Source organism: Ascaphus truei, chromosome 8, assembly GCF_040206685.1.
Source record: "Ascaphus truei isolate aAscTru1 chromosome 8, aAscTru1.hap1, whole genome shotgun sequence".
Taxonomy (NCBI): Eukaryota; Metazoa; Chordata; class Amphibia; order Anura; family Ascaphidae; genus Ascaphus; species Ascaphus truei.
This window is the reverse complement of record NC_134490.1, coordinates 68,552,548-68,560,172: the sequence shown is the minus strand read 5'-3', so window position 1 is coordinate 68,560,172 and position 7,625 is coordinate 68,552,548.

Genomic DNA, 7,625 nt, shown 5'->3' with positions numbered 1-7,625 from the left:
ACTTGGACATTTATAGGAAGAGATCCAGCTGACAATCTTTCACTGCTGGACAGAGAGAAATTGACAACCTCTTATCTTTTATTTGTATTTAGATAGCTGGAGGGAGTTTGCAGTAACAAACAACGTTTGTCTTCTTTCTCAAGCTATGTTTGCCCAATGCATTCAGAAACGGTTAAATACGCAAATTCTAATATGCCAGGAATTATTCTCTAGATGACATCACCGTTTCTAAAATGGTTCACATATATTTTTCACGGTGCATCTGATTGTCATTACGTTGCTTTCAACTCTAGAAAGTTGAACATTTCATTTTCTTCAGCACTGCTATGTATGTGGCCAGGAAACTGTCACCTCTGCTTTAAACTGAGCAATGTATTTGGGGTAGGAGTGGGGGATAGTAATGTCTGCTGTGAGGCTGGAATCTTATTATTATTGTTTATTTATAATGTGCCAACATGTTCCACAGCGCAGTACCATAGGGGTAAAATACAGTAAAAAGCAAAACAAATAGTAAACATCAATATATGCACAATAACAGTATAAGTCGCTAGGTCCCTACTATCATTGATAAAGAATGCTAACACGTTCGAAACGCGTTGGATTTTAATGTCTTGATGACTCAATAAATTTATACTTTTGTTACCTGGGTCCTCCCTTTGCTCCTACCGGATCATGCGCTCCTTATACCATCTGCATACTGTATACTTCACTTTGGAAGCAGCATATCCATCCAGTCACACCAGGAATTGTGAGTAATTATTTTGTTTTTGCTACAGGGATACCCCCTAATGAGATTGATGATGGGGGCTCTTTCTTGCTTCCCACTACCCGTCTTCAGGGGGTGTTTACCCATAATTGTTGGCCATATTACTTACACGTTTTATTAATCCTGACATTATTTTCCTTGGATGGTGGTTTTTGGTGTTATTGAACATTCTACCTGGCATTGAGCGCTCCTCAACCTTCTATCTACCCTACTTCAAGGAGTCTACAGTTTAAGCATCTTCAAGCTTAGTATAGCGGTGGCCAACTCCAGTCCTCAAGGGCCACCAGTAGGTCGGGTTTTCAGGATATCTTTGCTTCAGAACAGGTGGCTCAATCAGTGGCTCAGTGACTGAAGCAGGGATATCCTGAAAGCCTGACCTGCTGGTGGCCCTTGAGGACTGGAGTTGGTTACCCCTGGCTTAGTAGATCAGTTGTGAAACAAAATCCAGGCCCTGCTCCTAAAAGAAAACCCCAGATAAAGTGGACATGGTAGTGGAGTCCAGCCAAGGCACATTCAGAGACAATGAGACATGACAGTATATAGGTACAAAAGTGCACAAAAGAAATGAATACCACTTGTAAATAATTAACTGACCTGTTTAGTTTCTGGTATCTGTTACAATTGTTTCTTATGTGATATGTGCTAAGACAGGGGGGCACAAACTTTTTTCCCTGCGCCCCCCTGCCGGCTGTCCCCTCATTCCCGCGCCCCCCCCCCCCAACCCCAACTTACCCGCGCTCCGGCGTAATGACGTCACGTTGCCATAGCAACGTGACGTCACATGACCTCGCAGCGTCATTTTGACGCCGCGTTGCCATGGCGACGCAGGGGGGAAGCCGCCGAAGCCACGGTAAGTAAGGTTTACAGAGGCCCTGCAGCTCCCCCGGCACTTAATTTAAGTGCCTTCGGGAAGCGCGCGGGGCCTCTGTAAACCCCGCGCCCCCCGTCGGCAGTGTCGCGCCCCCCCTGGGGGTGGCGCCCCACAGTTTGCGCACCGCTGTGCTAAGACATTGTTGGGTGATTTGCAATTCAAGAGACAGCAAATAAAAATACCACTTGTGAGCACATTCACATCTCTAAACAGATCTGCAACCCTGCTATCCCCCATTATCTCTTAGGATACAGTGCAGCCACTGCAGCCAGGCAGTCTGGGAAATGACATTAAATGAGCACACAGTGTCACCTTTTGCTTCTTGTCCATTTTAACATGGAGCCCTATAAGCTTATGCCTGCAAGACAAACATTCACTGTGTCATGGGGCACTGGCTTTACTTGGAAAAACTATGTACAGCCCAGTGTACTCTGCAGAGCTAACTGACAATATTATTATCGCTATTATTGTTATTATTATACTGCCATCATTCATCTACACCAGTGTTTCTCAAGGTAGGACGCAGCTGGTGCTGCGGGCCGGTGTTGCTGGTGATAGGACAATTGTCCCAGCGGCGGCCTGTGGCCAGCTCCCCATGCAGCAGCAGCAGCCACAGCAATTCTCTCCCTCCTGTCAGCACCTGAAGTTGGGTCCATCTTCTGCCCGACTGGAGGAGGGAGCTGAGTCCCCAGACTGGCGTATCACTGGAGGCCTCACCCCAAGGTAAGATTGTTGGGGGGAGACGGGTTGTTGGAGTGAGTGAAATAGAGTGAGTGAGTGGAATAGAGTGAGTGAGAGGTGGAGTGTGAGTGGAATAGAGTGAGTGAGAGGTGGAGTGAGGGGAATAGTGAGTGAGAGGTGGAATAGAGTGAGTGAGAGGTGGAGTGAGGGAAATAGAGTGAGTGAGAGGTGGAGGAGTGAGTGGAATAGAGTGAGTGAGAGGTGGAGTGTGAGGTGGAGTGAGGGAAATAGAGTGAGTGAGAGGTGGAGGAGTAAGGGGAAGAGAAGGGGTGGAAGAGGCGTGAGTGTAAGGGGGGAAGAGAGAGGGGGTAGTGTAAGTGATAATGTCCTTAAAATGTTAACGTTAAAAACACACTCCTTGAAAAAAGTTGTTTTTAATCATTGTGGGACGGGAGTTTTGACAAAATGGTTGATTGGACGTAAGATATAAAAGGTTGAGAACCGCTGATTTGCAGCACCTCTCCTGTTAATTCCCAGCTGCTATTTCTCATCACATTATAGATGCAGTTAACCCTGTATGTGCCACTGCATTTACCACTAGGTTTTGTTCACTGCTCACTGACTTTCAAATTGTGTCTTTAGTTCCTATAGAATTAGCTCAAGACTTAGGCTGTGATTATACCAAAAGTGTGCCACTGCCGCACAGCCAAAAAACAAATATCAGCAAGACAATGAAAATGTACAAACCCAGCGCGATGCGAGCGCAGCCTGGAACTGCAGGGCGGAAGACAGGAGAACAGACCAGGGAATTTGTTTTCTTCAGGCGACGGACGCGTCACGTGAGCGGTTCAGCCAATGAGAGAGAAACGCTCACGGCCACGCCTCCCTGTCTCCTCCGGCTGCCTCCTGCCTGCTCGAGGCAGTTCACATGCCGCTCTGACGCATCGCTATGATGACATCACGAGAATGCGCGCACGCCCAGCCGGAGCTGGTATAATCGTAGCCTAAGGCTGAGTCCCACTGCTCACGGCTGCGCGCGCTATGGCGTGCGTGGCGCGCACACACAGTACGACCCTCTATGGGGCCGGCCCCTGTAACTACCTGTGCCTGCAGGAAGCGTGATGCACGACCGCCTTTGCCAAAAGACAAGAAAATTGTCTTTTGGCTCAGCGGCCGAGCGTTGGCCACATCACGGCGGCGGTTCAGGCACTGAGGGCGAACCAGCCGGGTGACGTCATGTTCGCGCCCCCACCATGCCTCACCATCGCAAGTTGCCTGGAGTCCACCAGATTGCTCTGATGCAGGGAACGAGCACCGCCAGGCACCCCGTCCGCGCTGGGGCCACAGCCTATAGTTAGAATTGCTGCTGCCCTTCTCACTTCGTGATGTCTTTAAACTTCAAAGAACATTACCCAAGAAGCTGCGGATGAGACAGTTTATCTGGTAAGACCCTTTGTAGGCTGAGATAGTGCCCTGCGCCACTGACTGGCACTGTTGACGTGTCATAAATAAACCCCTTTGTGTGTGAGTGGAAAACAGCTGTCTGCTGGGATGGAATAAGTAAGAATCCACAGCAGATGTTTCCATGTGAACACTACAGCAGGATTGGGGACTTTTAAAATTAAAACATTTTTGGTGCATCTTTACTAGACAATTTGATACACTATAAAGTTGATACAAAGTCAAATAATTGTGAATTTACATTGCGACTTTTATAAATCATCCTTGAACATATTTCATGTAACAATGATAATACAAACTTGTTCTTAGAGCAGGGGTGCTCAACTCCAGTCCTCAACCACCCCCCCCCCCCCTCCAACAGGTCAGATTCGCAGGATATCCCAGCTTCAGCATATGTGGCTCAATCAGTCTCCGCTTCAACACAGGGGGCTCAATCAGTCTCCGCTTCAACACAGGGGGCTCAATCAGAGGGTCTTATTGAGTCACCTGTGCGGAAGCCGGGATCTCCTGCAAACCGGCGGTGCGTTGAAGAAAGGAGTTTCCCCTGTTTGCCTGTGCTAGGACTCTCGATTATTAGCACCCAGATTGTCTTGCCGGTTTATGTGGTGGAAGTAAGGGCTTTCCTATACCCCTAAGAAGACCACCTTTGCGGCCTGTGCTTCTGAACCCTTGTATCTGGTTGTGTTTACTTTTGGACGCTTTCCTGTGGAGCAGTGCCCTGATGCCCGGATGCTGCTGCCTGGTGATTATATCACACTTTTATGCGCTATGGAGTGTGATATACTGTATACATATACAGTTAGGTCCGGAAATAATTGGACACTGACACAATTTTCATAGTTTTGGCTCGGTACGCCACCACAATGGATTTGAAATGAAACAACCAAGATGCAATAGAAGTGCAGACTTTCAGCTTTAATTCAAGGGGTTGAACAAAAATATTGTATGAAACGTTTAGGAATTGCAACCATTTTCATACACAGTCCCCATATTTCAGGGGCTCAAATGTAATTGGACAAAGTAACATAATCATAAATAAAATGTTAATTTTTAATACTTTGTCGAGAATTCTTTGCAGGCAATGACTGCGTGAAGTCTGGTACGCATGGACATCACCAAACGCTGGGTTTTCCTCCTTTGTGATGCTTTGCCAGGCCTTTACTGCAGCTGTCTTCAGTTGTTTGTTCGTGGGTCTTTCTGCCTTAAGTTTTGTCTTCAGCAAGTGAAAAGCATGCTCGATCGGGTTGAGATCAGGTGATTGACTCGGCCATTGCAGAATATTCCACTTCTTTGCCTTAAAAAAAACTCCTGGGTTGCTTTTGCAGTATGTTTTGGGTCATTGTCCAATCAACTTCGCTGAATTTGGCTGAATCTGAGCAGACAATATATCCCTAAACACTTCAGAATTCATTCGGCTGCTTCTGTCTTCTGTCACATCATCGATAAACACTAGTGACCCAGTGCCATTGGAAGCCTTGCATGCCCATGCCATCACACTGCCTCCACCATGTTTTACAGATGATGTTGTATGCTTCGGATCATGAGCCGTTCCAAGCCTTCTCCATACTTTTTTCTTCCCATCATTCTGGTACAGGTTGATCTTAGTTTCATCTGTCCAAAGAATGCTGTTCCAGAACTGGGCTGGCTTTTTTAGATATTGTTTGGCAATGTCTAATCTGGCCTTTCTGTTCTTGAAGCTTATGAATGGTTTGCACCTTGTGGCGAACCCTCTGTATTTGCTCTCGTGAAGTCTTCTCTTTATGGTAGACTTGGATAATGATATGCCTACCTCCTGGAGAGTGTTCTTCATTTGGCTGGATGTTGTGAAGGGGTTTTTCTTTACCATGGAAAGGATCCTACGATCATCCACCACTGTTGTCTTCCGTGGACGTCAGGCCTTTTTGTGTTGCAGAGCTCACCAGTGCGTTCTTTTTTTCTCAGAATGTACCAAACTGTTGATTTGGCCACTCCTAATGTTCCTGCTATCTCTCTGATGGATTTTCTTTTTTTTTGCAGCCTAAGGATGCCCTGTTTCACTTGCATTGAGAGCTCCTTTGACCGCATGTTGTGGGTTCACAGCAACAGCTTCCAAATGCGAATGCCACATCTGGAATCAACTCCAGACCTTTTACCTTCTTAATTGATGATGAAATAACGAAGGAATAGCCCACACCTGTCCATGAAACAGCTTTTGAGTCAATTGTCCAATTACTTTTGGTCCCCTGAAAAAGAGGGGGCTTTCATATTAAAGAGATGTAATTCCTAAACCCTTCCTCCAATTTGGATGTGAATACCCTAAAATTAAAACTGATAGACTGCACTTTAAGCCCATATTCATTATTTAACTGTAGCTTGAATCTATTTTGGTACACAGCCGAAATAACAAAACTTGTATCAGTGTCCAATTATTTCCGGACCTAACTGTATAATATATATGTAGAGGTATCTGTACCATGTTAGCCGAGCTTAATAATCAAAAATGAATAGACGATATTGTTCTGTGTCTAACAAAATGCTTTTATTTGTGCGAGCTTTCAAGATACACTGATCTCTTCTTCCGGTGATGTTACAATGAATAAAGCAAAAGGTGGGGAGGGGTGAGCAATAGTGGCAGGAGTGGCAACAGTTGTTTGGAGGTAGGTGGCCCCTCCTCCCAGAGCTCACCCCTCCCCACCTTTATAACTTGGGAGGTTTTCTCATTTTGTTGTATGGACAGGATCTACTATGGTTGTTTCCCCTCATACCGAGGTAAAGGGGAACGTTCACAGTGTAGTTTTAGGACCTGCAAATGTGGTTACACCATGACGTTGGTATGCAGGCTTATGACGCTTTGGCCAAAGGGTTTAACTAAATAAAGGGCTCACTCCATAGCATCTTCCACACAGGGGAACTTGTTTGCTTGCAGGATGGTTGTGACATCTCTAATACAGTGTGCCTTTCCTGGTAATGTACAGGTTAATAAAGTCTTCAATCAGACTTAGAACTTTGCAACTAATATTGACAGATTTACTTTAAATCATTCTTCCTGTTATTACACAGGTTATTAAGAATTTATATTAGCGTTAGGGACCCCTGAATTGTGGTCTGCCGTGACGTTGGCTCAGGGGCTTACAACAATTTTGGCCAAAAATGTCAAACTAAAAGACCATTTTACTTAATAGATATTTATACATATTTATTTAGGCACTGTACCGTGTATGATTTTCACTGGATGTGCTAAAACTGAGCTTTGTCTGTGTTTTATGTGCTGTCTCTGGTTTTAAATATATATTGCCATGCTCAGTAGCACTCCTCTGTGACATTCATATGCTTATATATATGTTGTGGTTATTTTGGGGGTTCAATAGGAGCTTGTTAGGTGTCCAGTATATTTTACAATTGTGTTTCAGCTAGTCCTGGCTGATTGGAGGTTGGCAACCTCCTACTTAATTTAAGCTCACCCCCTCCCACATTTAAATGGTTAAGGGCTCACTCCATAGCATCTTCCACACAGAGGAACTTGTTTGCTTGCAGGATGGTTGTGACATCTCTAATACAGAGTGCCTTTCCTGGTAATGTACAGGTTAATAAAGGCTTCAATCAGACTTAGAACTTTGCAACTAATATTGACAGATTTACTATAAATCATTCTTCCTGTTATTACACAGGTTATTAAGAATTTATATTAGCGTTAGGGACCCCTGAATTGTGGTCTGCCGTGACGTTGGCTCAGGGGCTTACAACAATTTTGGCCAAAAATGTCAAACTAAAAGACCATTTTACTTAATAGATATTTATACATATTTATTTAGGCACTGTACCGTGTATGATTTTCACTGGATGTGCTAAAACTGAGCTTTGTCTGTG